Genomic DNA, 15,964 nt, shown 5'->3' with positions numbered 1-15,964 from the left:
TTGTTGGGTCAAAATCACACTCCATTCACGGTTTTCGCCTTTCACGCGATTAAACCGTAACAATTCTTTAAGACTAACCGGTCTAAGCTTAGGCTTAATTAAAGACCCGTTAGCATTCTAATTGGTTATTTATACCATCGTTCCAGACTAGAGCCTTCCTGTAAATTGTACCTACGCTTACTTAAGTGAATACGGCTGAGTTATTATTCTTGCTATTTTAAGACAGGAGCTAGCTCAGGTAAATACTCTTAACTTATTTTCCCTATACGGGCTTGGGATACGGTATAATAATACCGCTTGGTCGGGTATTGAATATTTAATCGGATTGTGATTAAGTTATTGAGGTAACCCGGTTTGATCTGTATTGTTTGAAATAAAAGCCTTTAGGGGTTAATGACCATGTCCCGGATATCCTTGACATCATTGTATTATAAAATGGTCACGTCTTATGCACGGGGTGTAGGCATACACCTGACAGCTGCATAAGGGAAACGGTATCTCACGCTCAGTGGGCCTATACTTGTGACGTGTCTGTTAATCTTGACTCGGTTTCTATATCGGGCCCTGAACGTACAACGAACATGTAAATCTGTATACAGGATCATAAATATGATTGTCTCAAGTTATAAAAGATTAATTTTGCCTCTGTGCATTTTAATCAAAGTGTCAAAATAATTTGTGCCTGGTGCATCTAAACCAATTTTTTTTAAACTCTTTTCAGATGAGTCAGTTGGGTGTATTTACCAGTGAAAACTGACGTATTTTCAAAAGTCTAAGTGACAGGTACAAGTACGTAATAGGCTGGAAGCTGCTCAGGACATTAATAAGGAATTTTGCAAGTTCTAGGCGTCTAAAGTCTGTTGAACAATTTCTTTGATTTGATTCACCTGTGGATCCTTTACTTTCCGTTGTAACACTTGATATTACTTCATCTTCGGAACGTAATATATTTATCATTTGCTTCCGCTGTGCATTCATAATTGTGTGGTTTGACTATATTGTTGCCAACTACGTCACGATAATCCCCCACCGGGCCCACCGGTCATACACGTGGAAACCGGGGTGTGACAGTTATGAATAGGCCAGCCTCACCAAATACTTCTGCAAATAAACATCTCCCAAGAAACCCACCAGGCTCAAAAATACAAAAGTGGGAAACTGACAAACAGACCTGCGTATTGACCTTGCTCAGGTCTGGTGGAGAAGTGGAGAAAATATCAAGGGAACAAGCTCTTGGCCTGAGTCTTGAAGATTTGCAGGATCTCCTTGATCTTCCACTTAGCAGGGATGATGAAGACACAGATGCTCTTAACTTTGAACTACAGTTTAAAGGTCAAATAAGGGAACTGTTGATGAGGCAATAAATGTCCACAATAATGAAGAGTTTTGGCATTATCTGTTCCAGGGGGAGATTGTTGGGATTGAACCCTATCAGAGGAACAGATAATTAAAGCCAAAACTGGATCAGAGCAGTGGATCCAGAATAAGCAGATGATTACATACAAACCTCTCCCCTTGAAAGTGATTTCAACATCTGCTGACCTCCTATCTGCTGATCTTGCAAAATGCTGACCTACAACTGCTGCTCTAGAAAAGACCTGATGAAAGACTAAAGCCGTGCTGATTCAATCTACTGCTTTGAGTCAAGCATTTCCGGACAAGCACTGCTGGGTGCATAGCAGTAGAAGGTTGCAGCAGCTGATCAATAGTCTGTTTTGTAATGTAATATAATAGCAGTAGTTAACATAGCAGTGTTTGTATAGATCAGAGATTAGAGTTTGTTAGGAGGTTAGATGTCACTTTCATGGTGACGTCAGCTAAGATGCTCAGTAGTTTGCAAGTGCCTATAAATAGATCAGTACTTTGTACTGTTCTATTAGCTCTTTTGCATCATCGTCTTCTTTGCATGAACAAACAACTGAGCTCTGGCTGAGGGGGAGTTTGCATTCATTCATCAATCATTGTAATCGTTATTGAAATAAATTTAATCTTCCGATTCATTGTGTAAAGATGTTTGATCAAAGTATTACTCTCGTTTGATTTATGCAAAGTTTGTTTTCATCTTAATTCCGCTGCACACTCATCCATTTTCATTTTAATTACAAACACAAAATACAATCAGAATCAAACTCAGATCCAACAATGAGCGTACGATTGCTGCCCATAAAGAGAAAGAAGCTGAGTCCCAAGCGCGCATTGCTGCCTTGGAGAAGGTTGTTAAAGAAAAAACAACTCAGAATAAGGCATTGGAGATCTTGGCTGAGGATCTCGGTACTGACTGCAAGTGGCTGCTTGCTCGTGGCATTCCCTTGGTACGTTTCCTTGTTATTTCAATTTTCCTTATATTCCTTCTTATGTGCTATATTTCTTCTTTTGCCTTTTGCAGATTGCTGACCGATTAGTGAAATCGGATGAGCTTGCTAAATATATGTTTGAATTGCGTGGAGCTGCCTATGACAGCGGGCGCAAAGATGGGTACGCAAGGGTAGAGCAGCTGCTATCGACAACGAGAAGGATTATCACTTCAAGCTTTACAAAGTTGATTGCACAGCTAACTATACTGCCAAGCGTCAGAAGTACGAATTTCTTGAGTTTGGAATTGTTAAAGCCATCGAGAAGTTGACCAGGAAGGGTAACTCTGTGGAAACCCTAAAGAAGGCGCTTGAAGATGGGGGAGCGGAGACTGGTGGCGCTGGTACAAGTCACCAGGTCTGATTATGCTAATTCTACGGCTTGCATGCCGTGTATAGGTCTGTTGACCTTGTAATCCTAGACAATTTGGTACTTATTTAGTGTTTGTAGACAATATGTCCTTATGGTGCCGTGCTTGTTGATACACTACCACAATTTTTGTTAGCATATATGCTAAGTTTTTATTTGTTGAATCATTTGTGTGAATTTTGTTGAAGTTACAATTTGTGCATATGATAATTGCTTTGATTCAGGTGCTGCGAATGAATGATGGCTATGACAGGTTACTGTGTTTGATCAACTTGGCTGTGCACTTTATTGTGACAAGCCCAAGTGTTTTTACAATGTTTGTTCTATCATTATGCCAACTGTTTGTTCATGTGCCTGAAATATTACGAAGTGATTGCTGACAGATTATTATGTTATATCGACCCGGCTGTGCACTTGTTAGTGACGAGCCTTGGAGGTCTACAATGTTTGCGCTGTCTTGTTCACCATGCTTTCGTGTGTAAATGGGTACGAAGTGACGAGCCTTGGAGGTCTACAATGTTTTCTTTCGTTGAGCCAGCGATGTTTTTGTGTGCACCCAAAGGAATGTATGCAGTTGTAACGAAAATTCACAGAAGATAAGATGTAGGATAATCAACACTTCTTGTACTAAAAGATGTTTATGTTGGGCCCGTGGCCTTACATTAAAAGGAAAATGACATCTGCCAATTACATGTAACACTTCCGTAATTGTTGGGCGTTCCAAGTCCTAGGGACTTCGTTGTTATCCAGCGTGCGCAGCTTGTATGCTCCCTTTCCTAGGACCTTATTGACGATATAAGGTCCTTCCATTTTGGAGCCAACTTGCCTGGTCTTTCAGCGTTGGACGCTTCATTGTCTCTTAGGACGTAGTCACAAGGAATGAAAGTGCAGATCCGCACTTTGCTATTGTAATACTTTTCCAACTTGGCTTTGTACTTTGCTTCGTTTATTGCCGCCATTTCTCTCCTTTCTTCCAGGAGGTCCAGATCTAGCCTTCGCTGTTCTTCATTGTCTATGGCATTCATGGACAACATTCTTGGGGACGGCAAGCCGATCTCTGCCGGTATCACTGCTTCTGACCCGTACACCAGACTGAACAGGGTTTCACCATTGCTCGTCTTTGGCATTGTCCTGTGAGCCCATAAGATACTAGGTAATTCATCGACCCGGCCCCTTCGTTAAGTACCAAGCCTCGCTTTGATGCCATCTACAATGCTCTTGTTTACTGCCTCAACTTGACCGTTTCCCTGTGGGTGTGCCACTGAGGAGAACGTATGCTCAATGTTCAGTTCTTTAAACCAGTTCTGGAGGTCTTCGACAGCAAAGTTTGTTCCGTTGTCCGTAATGATCCTCAAAGGTAACCCAAAACGACAGATTATCGGTTCCTATATGAACCTTCGAACCACCGTGGACGTGGTTGATGCCAGCACTTTCGCTTCCACCCATTTAGTAAAATAGTCAACCGCGACTATGATGAATCTTACTGCTCCTGGGGCTTCTGGGAAAGGACCAACCATGTCGATTCCCCATTGTTGAAACAACCATGCCATTGTAACAGGGACCAGTTCATTCTTAGGTCACATGGTTTTTGGTGCGTTTCTCTAACATCCATTGCATTTTCTTAACACTTCGACTGCATCTAAATGCATTCCTGGCCAGTAATAGCCCGCATTCATCACTTTTGCAACTACTATCCATGGACCTGCGTGAATGCCACAAATCCCCTCGTGTACTCTACGAATCAAGTAATTGTCATCTTCGGGGTCTACACAATGGAGTAGTGGTCCAATGTACGATTTTCTGTATAGGATGCCGTCAGACATCTGGTAATGCTCCGCCATGTATTGTATCTTCCTTGACTCCGCTTTGTTTTCAGGTAAAATTCCTGACTGGAGATACATAATGATGGGAGTCATCCAGGATGTCGATCCCAGTTGGATAACGCTGACTTGTCTCAATGGAACTGACGGGTTACTCAACACTTCGATGCACACATCCTTGGCTAAGTGTTGAAAACTGGTCGATGCAAGTTTGCTTAAAGCGTCCGCAGGCTTGTTTTTACTCCTGTTTATGTGGTGAACCTTGAAGGAATTGAAGCTTTGACTGTTGATTTGCCCCGCCACGAGCAGCGAGTCAACATGAGCTTCTAGGTGTTTGACCCTCATTTTGATTGCGAGACGTAACCCAGCAAGAAAAGCTTCGTATTCTGCTTCGTTGTTTGTACTTTTGAAATCCAAGCGGATAGCATACGTGAATTTGTGCTTTTCTGGGCTTACTAACCTCAAACCTGCTCCTGCCCCATCTTCGTTAGATGCGCCATCTGTGTATAACAGCCATGGCTATTCAGAAAATCGTTTCTCGGCCTTTCCTATTGCTTTGCATTCTCGATCTTTGTCGTTGGTTACTTTTGTAAGAAAGTCAGCTAGTACCTGTCCCCTAATTGTTGGTCGAGGTCTGAAGACTACATTATGACCTCCAAGTTCGATGGCCCACTTTGCCAGCCTGCCTGAGATTTCTGGTCGGGCTAGGATATTGCCAATATTGTAGTTCGTCAGAACGTGGATGACATGATTGGCGAAGTATCTACGTAGTCTTCTGGATGCATGGATAAGTGCTAGAACTAGCTTTTCCATGATAGAATATCTGGTTTCTGGATTATTCAAAGTGCGACTGACATAGTATACTGGTGTCTGCACACCTTGTCGGTCAACCAAAAGAACTGCACCAACCACCTTTTCTGACGCTGACAAATACATGACCAATGGCTCATCTTTCATTGGGGCTATCAATGTTGGTAAGCATATCAAACAGTCCTTCATTTCTCTTAATGCAAGTTCTACTTCTGGGGTCCACAGGAAACGATTTTTCTTCACACAATTACGAGGGTTTTGATAAATGGGAATGACTTTGCTACGTGATTAGCGAGGAAGCGGTTTAGTGCTACTAAACGTCCTGCTAGTTTTTGCATTTCCTTTATTGTGGATGGGGAAGGTATTCGTTCGATTGCTTGTACCTTTTCGGGATTAACCTTGATCCCATTTTTCGTAACAATGAAGCCAAGAAATTTTCCTTCTTGCATCCCAAAGGAGCATTTGGTTGGGTTCAGTTTGATGTTCACCCCTCGTAATGTGTCAAAAGTCTTCTGAATGTTTTCCAACATCAGATCTTCCTCTTTGCTCATGATGACTAAATCATCAATGTAGACTTCAATATACTTGCCGATAGCGTCGCTAAATGTTTCGTTCATTAGCCTCTGGTACGTTGCTCCTGCATTCTTTAGCCCGGAGGGCATTTTCGTGTAGCAATACAACCCCATTGGTGTGCGAAATGCCGTCTTATCTTCATCTTGGATTGCCAGCTGCACTTGATGGTACCCCTTGTAACAATCAAGGAAACATTTCCATCGTAAGGATGTCAAGGAGTCAATCTTTTCGTCGATCTCAGGTAAAGAGTAACAATCTCTCGGACAAGCTTTATTCAGATCTTTGTAGTCCACACACATCCTCCAGCCGCCATTTCCTTTTGGCACCATTACTGGGCTGGCAACCCAAGTTTGGTATCGTACTTCTCTTATGATGCTGGCATTGAGCAACTTTGTGATTTGTTTTTACATGGCTTCGTGTTTTACTTTTCCTAAATGGTGCTTGGTGTGTATGACAGGTTTCGCATTTTTAGCAACATTCAATCTGTGTTCTGCAATGTGCCATGGAACGCCGACCATATCACCTGGTGTCCAGGCAAAAACATCTATATTTTTTAATAACAGTTTTTAAGCGATGCGCGTGTTGTTTCTGACATTGCTGGGCCTAGAGTGATTGTTTGTTTTGGATACTTTCTGTTTAGAATCCACTTCTCAGGTTCCGCGCGTGGGGTTGGCTTACTTGTCTTTGAAGGTCGCGCTTCATCAGTCACAAGCACTTCTTTGCTTGTGTAAATTATAGCCACTCCAGTTTATGTTGGAAACCCTACCACCGAGTGTGCCCCTGAACAGATTATGCTGAAGTCTCCTTGGGATTCTCTCCCTAAGAGAATATCATGCCGCGAGTTCGCCGGTAAGACCATGAACATAACTTCTTCAGTTCTCGAATTCTTCCCATCAGAAAGTAGCACCTGGAAAGATATCTGGCCAAGGGGAAAAACGGCTTCGTTGTAGAAACCAGTGAGTGGGTAGTCGGCTGGCTACAAGCGCGCCTTATCCTCTTGGTACAATTGGTTGAAACATTGCTCGTATATGATGTCCGCGGTGCTCCCTGGGTCGATAAAAATGTAGTTTGTTTGGTAGTGGCCAAACACACCAGAAATTACAATGGGTCTTCTTTCTCTTGGACCACCTCGTACTACTGGAAAAACGACTTGCCTCTCGCGCCAGGAGTCATCCGGGGCGCGCTTGTTGTAATTTTTTCTAGGTCTTCTCTGACCCCCTTGAATCATATGTGTTTCCAGCTTTCAGAGTTTTTTGTTGTCGGGACCTTATTCTCTCCTTCAAATCTGACGATTGTCTCTTTTACCTCCATTGACCAGATGGGTGAGTTTGCCACCTTTCAAAGCTCGCTCTATCTCTTGTCTTAAATTAATACAGTCACCTGTTAGATGGCCTGTATCTTTGTGGAATTCACAAAAGAGGTTCGGGTCTTGCCCTCTTTTGTTGCGCATCTGCAGCGGGGCTTTGAATTGATGGTTTTCAGTTGATAAGACTTCAGAAGGAGTTTTCGTGAGAGGTGTCCATTGCTTTTCTCTGTTTTCTTTCTTAACCTCTTTGCGATAGCTGATTTGGTTGATAGTCGTGCGTGCGTCTTCAGTTGATGGGCTTCTTTCCTTATAGCTAGATGCCTTCCAGCGTTGACCCTTCCCCTTCTTGTTGTGTCTGTCGTTGGTATGCTGGCTATAACTATACTGACGGTTGTTGTCGCCGGTCAGTTGTTTGTCGGTTCTAGCAATGGTTTTTGCTGCTTTGATGAAGGTATCCCAGTCTTTGGGCCTCCATCTCTGCCCTTGACTCTCTTGATTAAGTCGTCACACTTGACAACTCTCATGAAATGTGCGCGCATCATGTTTTCCCCAACATCTGCTATTTCAAACATTCTTTGTTGTATCTGGTGATAAAGTCTTTGATGCTTTCGTGATCTTTTCTCCAGATATTTAAATAGTCTGCCGGGTCCCTGGTATGTCTACGCCGTTGGGAGAAGTGTGCTAGAAACGTGTTTTGAAAGTCCATCCAGGACTTGATCCTTCCCTTTGGCAAGCTATCAAACCATGCGCGAACCGCGCCAACGAAGGTTTGTACAAACAAATGACACCAAGTTGGTAAAGACCAACCTCCGACAACTCCTGCGCCACTGAAGACTTGAAGATGATCATCGGGATCTGTAAGGCCATTATATTTTCCCACGTTGTGTGGCAGTTTTGTCTTATCCAGTGTAGCCATGGCAATTTCTCTAATGAGCTTTGATTTTTCAGCTATGCCTTCCGGACGATAGCTTAAGGTGTAGTCATGTTCAATGTTTCGATTGTATCCCGCGCATGCGCGGGGCCTGTATGCTTCATGGTTTGGTGGTAGTCTGCTAAAAACAGAGCTTTCTTCTTGCCTGTAAGTTGGGTTCGTGCCCCACGGTGGGCGCCAATGATGAAACACTGGTTAACACTAGGTTATCCAGCTGGGTCGTCTCGTGAATAAGGGTTTAATATCTTCCTCCACTCGCTAACTGCTGGATTTCCGCAAAACAGAACACCGGTGACTCGTAGGGATGGCAAAAATACCCGAGCCCGACGGGTCTACCCGAAACCCGACACAAATAGGACAGGTATACCCGATACCCGACGGGTAATGGGCCGGGTATGGGATTAGTTTTAAGAATTTTCACGGGTATGGGATTAGGTGATACCCGACCCGATTACCCGAAACCACATACCCGCTTACCCGAACTATATACCCGATCATATACCCGGATTTTTTAATTTATATTTTTATTTTCCATTAACCCTTGTCTATTAGTGAATTATTTTAGTATGTTCACAATGTGAAAAAATAAATTTTCTTTTAGTATAAGTATTTGATAATAGTATTTATATTTTGTATATTATGAAGTATATACATATAAAGAATGTATATTTGATAATAGTATATATTTTGTATGTTGTGAAGTATATACATATAAGTGTATAAGTATTATAAACTTATAATTAATTTATGATAAAACTTAGATTATGTGATGTACGTTTTTAATTTATAATAGTTGTTGTATAAATAAAATATACAATAATTATAATTGTAAAAAATGTATTTGGGAACCCCAACGTAAATATTTTACAAATTAATGGGTATACCCGATACCCGACGGGTAATTACCCGACAAATACCCGATGGGTATTGGGTCGGGTATGAGACACGATTTTACAAGCGGGTATGGGTATGGGATTACAAATACCCGACCCGAACCCGACCCATTGCCATCCCTACTGACTCGCCACAAGGAGGGGAATAGGGGGGTTCTCCTTGTGACCACCCTCCGGTGTGACAATAAGTAATGTTCTGAGCAGAGTAGTGTTTGTTGTAGGTGAAATAGAGAGAGAGTAGAATGTTAAACCTGAAGGAGGAGTCCTCTATTTATAGCCGAAGGATGAAGGAGGGAAGGAGGGCCTTGCCAACTGCCGCTGAGTGCCAGCTGTCCGATCAAGAGGAATATCCTCTTGGTCTCCTCTGTCATTCCCAGAGTAGTGGATGACGTGGCGCATCTCTATTCGTCCAGTTAGGAAAATTCTAGCAGTGGTTGTCGGCCTGTCCTCGGAATATCTTGCAGGTCCAGCTGGCGTCTGTCTACTGGTGATACGTATGTGTTGTCCTTTTTGTCTGGGAGAGCATCTTTGGTGTCACCTGCGATCTCTTCCAGAAGCTTTTAGAAGCTTCTCTAGATGTGCTCTGCTGATGTAGGCGTCATGTTGGATAAAACTATAAAAGTGGTGTGGTCCCTGCCATGTGTGCATGGACTTAGGACCATAATCAATTAGTTAATTAAAACACTATAAAGAAGCAATATGTCTATGCATATATGTATTGTAATATTGGCTTTGGGGGTTTTTAAAAGAAAAAATGGTTCTGTATATGGTTGTTGTAACCTTGGCTTTGGGGGTTTTTCAAATTTTTTTTTTTTTACTTTTCACCCAAATGTATTTCATAAATTACTTTTAACCTAAAACTATTTGTATTTTACTTTTAACCCAAAAAATTTCATCTTTTGCAATCTATCCTCACGACTATTTTTTTACTTTTAACTTTGATCCTTTATAGTTTTCATTTTCCGCAAATTTTTCTCTTTATGCTTCGTTCTAAATTTTGTGACTTAACACATTGCAACGTGCGTCTTTGGTTTAACGTTTTCAGGTTTCGTTCTAAATTTTGTGAGTTAACACGACGCAACATGCGTGTGTGGGTGAACGTTTTTACACCGTCTATTTTTTTCCCGTTTGACATGCTCAACATAACGTGCGGGTTCTAAATCGACTTAGTTATAATTAAAGAATCCCCGCCGCATTGGGATGGGTCGTAACGCTAGTTATTCTAAATTAGAACTCTAAGAAAACTGTAACCCGTTACTGGTTCAACTAATATAGTGTAATAATTAATGATTACTAAACATTACATTGCATAGTGATTTTACATATATTTTTAAACGTATTTACACAATAAAAAGTATACACATTTTGCATTTCACAAAAATATTGTTCTTCATGAATTATTTATTAACTTTCATATTAGATCGAGCCGCCTGCAATATTCATATGCTAAAAAAGTTCTTAGAAACAAATACAATTTGAAGTTCTTTTTGCACCAAACATGCGATGTATATTCAATATATTTGGACACTTAAACAAATTTGAAAGCTAAACTTTTTAGATTATAAAACTAAGAAAATTATGCAAATTATTCATTAAGTTTCAAAACTAGTTTAATGTTGTGCATCTGTTCGAAATGACAAAATCTACACTATATTTAGGGCCTGTTTTGTTGACAGGAATCCATAAGATTTCAAGAGAATTGGAATTTGAATTCCATTCCTTTGTGTGTTTGGTTGGACAAATTAGTTGAAGGGAATTGGATTTCAATTCCAACAAAATCCCTTATGTAATGGAATTCAGTTTCCTTCTAAATTTCAAAAGAAAGTTTAAAAAACCACGGGAATGTTTTCAAAGTTACGGAAATAACCCCTTCCTCTTTCATTTTTGTCTAAAAACCAAAAAATAATAAAAAAATCAAAAAAATTCTAAAAAATCCAAAAAAATCAAAAAAACAATAAAAAATAAAAAATAAAAAAAATCTAAAAAATAAAAAAATAATAAAAAATCAAAAATATTTTAAAAATAATAAAAAATACAAAAAAATAATAAAAAATACAAAAAAATTCTAAAAAATCAAAAAAATAATAAAAAAACCAAAAAATTCTAAAAAATCAAAAAAACCTCTAAAAAATAATAAAAAATAATAAAAAATCTAAAAAATCCAAAAAAATCTAAAAAAGCAAAAAAATTCTAAAAAATCAAAAAAGTAATAAAAAATCTAAAAAAACCCAAAAAAATTCTAAAAAACCAAAAAAAAATTAAAAAATAAAAAAATCCAAAAAATAAAAAAATCCAAAATATTCTAAAAAATCAATAAAATTCTAAAAAATCTAAAAAATAATAAAAAATCTAAAAAAACCCAAAAAATTCTAAAAAACCAAACAAAATTTAAAAAATAAAAAAATCTAAAAAATAATAAAAATTCCAAAAAATAATAAAAAACCCAAAAAATTATAAAAAAACAAAAAAATTACCAAAAAATAAAAAAATACAAAAAATTCTAAAAAATCTAAAAAATATTTAAAAATCTAAAAAATCCCAAAAAAATTTTAAAAATAAAAAAAGTCAAAAAATAATTAAAAAATCCATAAAATTCTAAAAAATAAAAAAATTCAAAAAAAATAATTTTTTGAGTTTTTTCGATTTTTTAGAATCTTTGGATTTTTTATTATTTTTTAGATTTTTTTGTATTTTTAATTATTTTTTAGATTTTTTTTTAATTTTTAGGATTTTTTTCATTTTTTATTATTTTTTAGATTTTTTTTTTATTTTTAGGATTTTTTTTATTTTTTATTAATTTTTAGATTTCTTTGAATTTTTTGGATTTTTTTATTGTTTTTTAAGTTTTTTTGATTTTATAGAATTTTTTGGATTTTTTATTATTTCTTTTTTTGAATTTTTAGGATCTTTTGGATTTTTTATTATTTTTTAGAATTTTTTCGATTTTTTAGAATTTTTGGATTTTTTTTATTAATTTTTAGATTTTTTTTGATTTTTTAGAATTTTTTATTTTTATTATTTTTTAGATTTTTTTTGAATTTTTAGGATTTTTTTATTATTTTTTAGATTTTTTGTTGAATTTTTAAGATTTTTTGGATTTTTTTAGATTTTTTTTATTTTTATAATTTTTTGGATTTTTATTATTTTTCAGATTTTTTTAACTTTTTTGGATTTTTTTATTATTTTTTAGAATTTTTTTGATTTTTTAGAATTTGTTGGATTTTATATTATTTTTTAGATGTTTTTTGAATTTTTAGGATTTTTTTTGGATTTTTATCTAAGATAGTTGTTTTTAAAACTTTTGCCAATTGTTTATAACTAGGGGTAATTTTGTCTTTTTAGCTATTTTTAAATTCTAATTCCATTAATACATTTATCAACCAAACATATCTTTGGATTTCAAAGGAATCCATCAAATTCCAATTCCAATTCCTACACATTCCGCGAACCAAACGCCCCCTTAATCTCTTTTGTGACATTATTAATCATCTTTAGTAACTTTATGTTGGAAATGTTGTTGTCTCATTGACATCAATATATAAAGAATAGTTATTTATACCAGTTGCGAAGCTTGAAAATTTTCATAAGGGTGCCGGAAGTCACCAAACCTAAAAATTCAATCTAAGTACATTTTTTTATAAAACCAGGGGGTCGAAAACGTATATACCTAAAAAATTCTACACGAAATGTACATACATAACACTACCGAGCGAAAAGTTCGGGAGTCGGACCCCCCCGGTCCCTTGAAAGCTACGTCCCTGATTTATACTATCTAAGGTATGAGCCAATCCAACTTTGGCTGGGTGGTAGTAGAGACTCTTGTCTCTTAAGGAGAAGACCAAGGTTTAACATCCTGATATAGAATAAAATTGTATTAATATGGTGTAATTTAGGAGTGAGGTTACGCCTTTAAAAAAATTAACGTATGATATAAAAAATCAGACCATCACTTCATGTAGTGGGGATAGTGCACAGTCCTCCCAACCGCCGGAGTGATCTCACTCCGGGAGCCGCTACCCGACCAAGCTAGCTCCGCAGTGACTTCCCCATGCCGAGTTCTTACCCTGGGCGACATATGCCACTCCCAAGACTCGAACCCGGTACCTCTGGGAAGAGGTAGGTGTCGGTGGCCAACTGGGCTACCCCAGTTGGTTACCATCACTTCATGTATCTATATGATAAATTGCATATTCCAAGTTCCTTGGTATTGAATACCAGTTCCAGAACCAACGGCTGTATAAATATGTTGGAGCTGAGATGAGTAGAACATCTAAAGACAACGAGCTGGACCTAGGCATGGAAAGTGAAGCAAGAGTTGTTTGCATTTGTTGTTAGACCACACGGTGTGGAGGGGCTTGAAGATGGGGTGTTAGGTGACATGTTGACGCCAGGTAAGCAGGCGTCAGAAAAGTGACGTGATGGAAAAAAAGGGGGTGTGGGAAGGGGAGTGGAAGAGGGACGTTATTCGACAAGTGTCACGTATTTAATATTATTATTTTCTATTTAAAATTATATAAAATCAGTTAAAATTATGTTAAGAATATTAATATTAATTGAATAAAAACATAATTTTAAAAACTTAGTAAACTAAAAAATAAACGTATGATAAAAAAAAATCAGACCATCACTTCAGGTATCTATATGATAAATTGCTTATTCCAAGTTCCTTGGTATTGAATACCAGTTCCAGAACCAACGGTTGTATAAATATGTTGGAGCTGAGATGAGTAGAACATCGAAAGACAACGAGGTGGACCTAGGCGTGGAAAGTGAAGCAAGAGTTGTTTGCATTTGTTGTTAGACCACACGGTGTGGAGGTGCTTGAAGATGGGGTGTTAGGTGACATGTGGACGTCACGTAAGCAGGCATCAGAAAAGTGACGTGGTGGAAAAAAAGGGGGTGTGGGAAGGGGGGTCGAAGAGGGACATTATTCAACAAGTGTCACGTATTTAATATTATTATTTTCTATTTAAAATTATATAAAATCAGTTAAAATTATGTTAAGAACATTAATATTAATTGAATAAAAACATAATTTTAAAAACTACGTAAACTAAAAAATAAAAAATTACATAAACTTTAATTTTTCGTCTTCGTCTTCCTCAGGGTCGTCTCGGGAAACGCTCCAAATGTGTTCAACCAAATCTGCTTGAAGGTTGTGATGTGTTGTATTATGTTTAATTTCATTCAAGTTCGTTTCTTTTTCTTGTTAACTTAATTCTACGGTGCTTGGTTGACTTGTCTCCTCGTAATACTCGCAAATTGCACGTTCATCATCCTCCAAAATCATGTTATGCAAAATAACACACACGTACATCACATTTCGAATACTAGGTTTTTCCATAATTCTACATTGCACTTTCAAAATGTACTATCTTGATTGCAAAACACCAAACGCTCATTCGATGTCCTTTCGTGCCGCTATTTGAACCCCATTAAACTTACATCTCTTTTTGTCTAATGTCGTCCCCCGGGTAAATGATTTTACGAATACAACCTAATCCGGGTATATACCGTCCGTCAGATAATAACCATATTTATACTCCGCATCGTTAACAAAAAAAGATCCTTTCGGCCCAACACCGTTCATATCGTCGTTGAAAATGGGTGATTGATTAAGGATATTTAAATCTTATTTCCGGCAGGCATACCAAAGAAAACATGCCAAATCCAAAGATCATGAGATGCAACCGCTTATAGCCAGTTTTTATGAAATCCGCTACTGTGTTGCCCGGCCCACGATGTTGGATAAATTTCCCATTCCCATTTCATACAATCTAAATTACCGATCATCCCTGTGATACCATGTCGCTCTTCATGAGCCTCCAAAAGTTGTATGTCACCAAACATAGGTTTTCTCAAATATATTTCTAAATATAGTTCAAAAACACACTCACAGAAATAATGGAGGCTTTCCCTCGCGGTTCGTTTCGACATTTTTATATATTCATCCATAATGTCGGAAGCTGTCCCATAAGCCAATTCTCTAAGCGCGACCTTGACTTTTTGCAACATGCTGAATCCTAGACGACCACATACATCTTTTCTTTGTCGAAAAAATTCATATTTACTTGATAAATCGTTTGGTATTCTAAGAAATAATTCATGGTTCATACGATATTGACGTTTGAAAGTACTATCATCATAAGTAGGGTTTGGTGAAAAATAATCACTTACCAATAAATCATGTGCGGTGACTCGGTCCCGTACTATGTATTTTCTCCTTTTGGGTTATGAGCAGCACCCTTCGTCTTCCATTACAGCTTGAACCACCTTTTGAACCGCCGAAATTATGAGTGCCGGTCCCTCGTCATCCTCCGAAGAGAATAAAATTAAGTTGTCAAGCCCAGACGAAGGAAGATGAAGGTGAAGAATTTGAGCCTTCCGTTTTTTTTATAAATTTTGTAAAAAAATGGGAGAGAATATGTGGTTGAGAAGAGAATAAATGGATGACTGAGTGTGCGGGTTTTTATAAAATTGGTGTAAAATGTGTAAGTATATATAGGATTTAAAAAAATTTAAGGTCAAGCTAGCCGTTGAACAACAAGTTTGAATACACCAATCATACTTCGCCACGTCGTTAGACGTTTGCCCTCCACGCCGGTGGAGATCTTGAAGCCCAATTGACAACGCCGACACAACGTGGGGGACGGCGGGGGTTTGTGGGCATTGACTGACAACAACACCGCTTGTCGATACCCACACCATGTGGTCTTAGGCCATATGTAGTCAAGTTGCCTTTTAGCCTTTCGATTGTTTGACCAGCTTTTACTACAATCTTTGTTTGACAAAGAATGTAGTGTCACATGATCATTTAGGGTATGTTTAGCAAAAGTAGTTGATGGCTGGTGGCTGGTAGCTATAGTTTTTTTAGATATATTTAGGCATTTTTGCAGAGTATCTAAAGCTT

The sequence above is a fragment of the Helianthus annuus genome, chromosome 6 (assembly GCF_002127325.2).
Source record: "Helianthus annuus cultivar XRQ/B chromosome 6, HanXRQr2.0-SUNRISE, whole genome shotgun sequence".
Classification (NCBI taxonomy): Eukaryota; Viridiplantae; Streptophyta; class Magnoliopsida; order Asterales; family Asteraceae; genus Helianthus; species Helianthus annuus.
Note: the sequence above shows the minus strand (reverse complement) of the source record.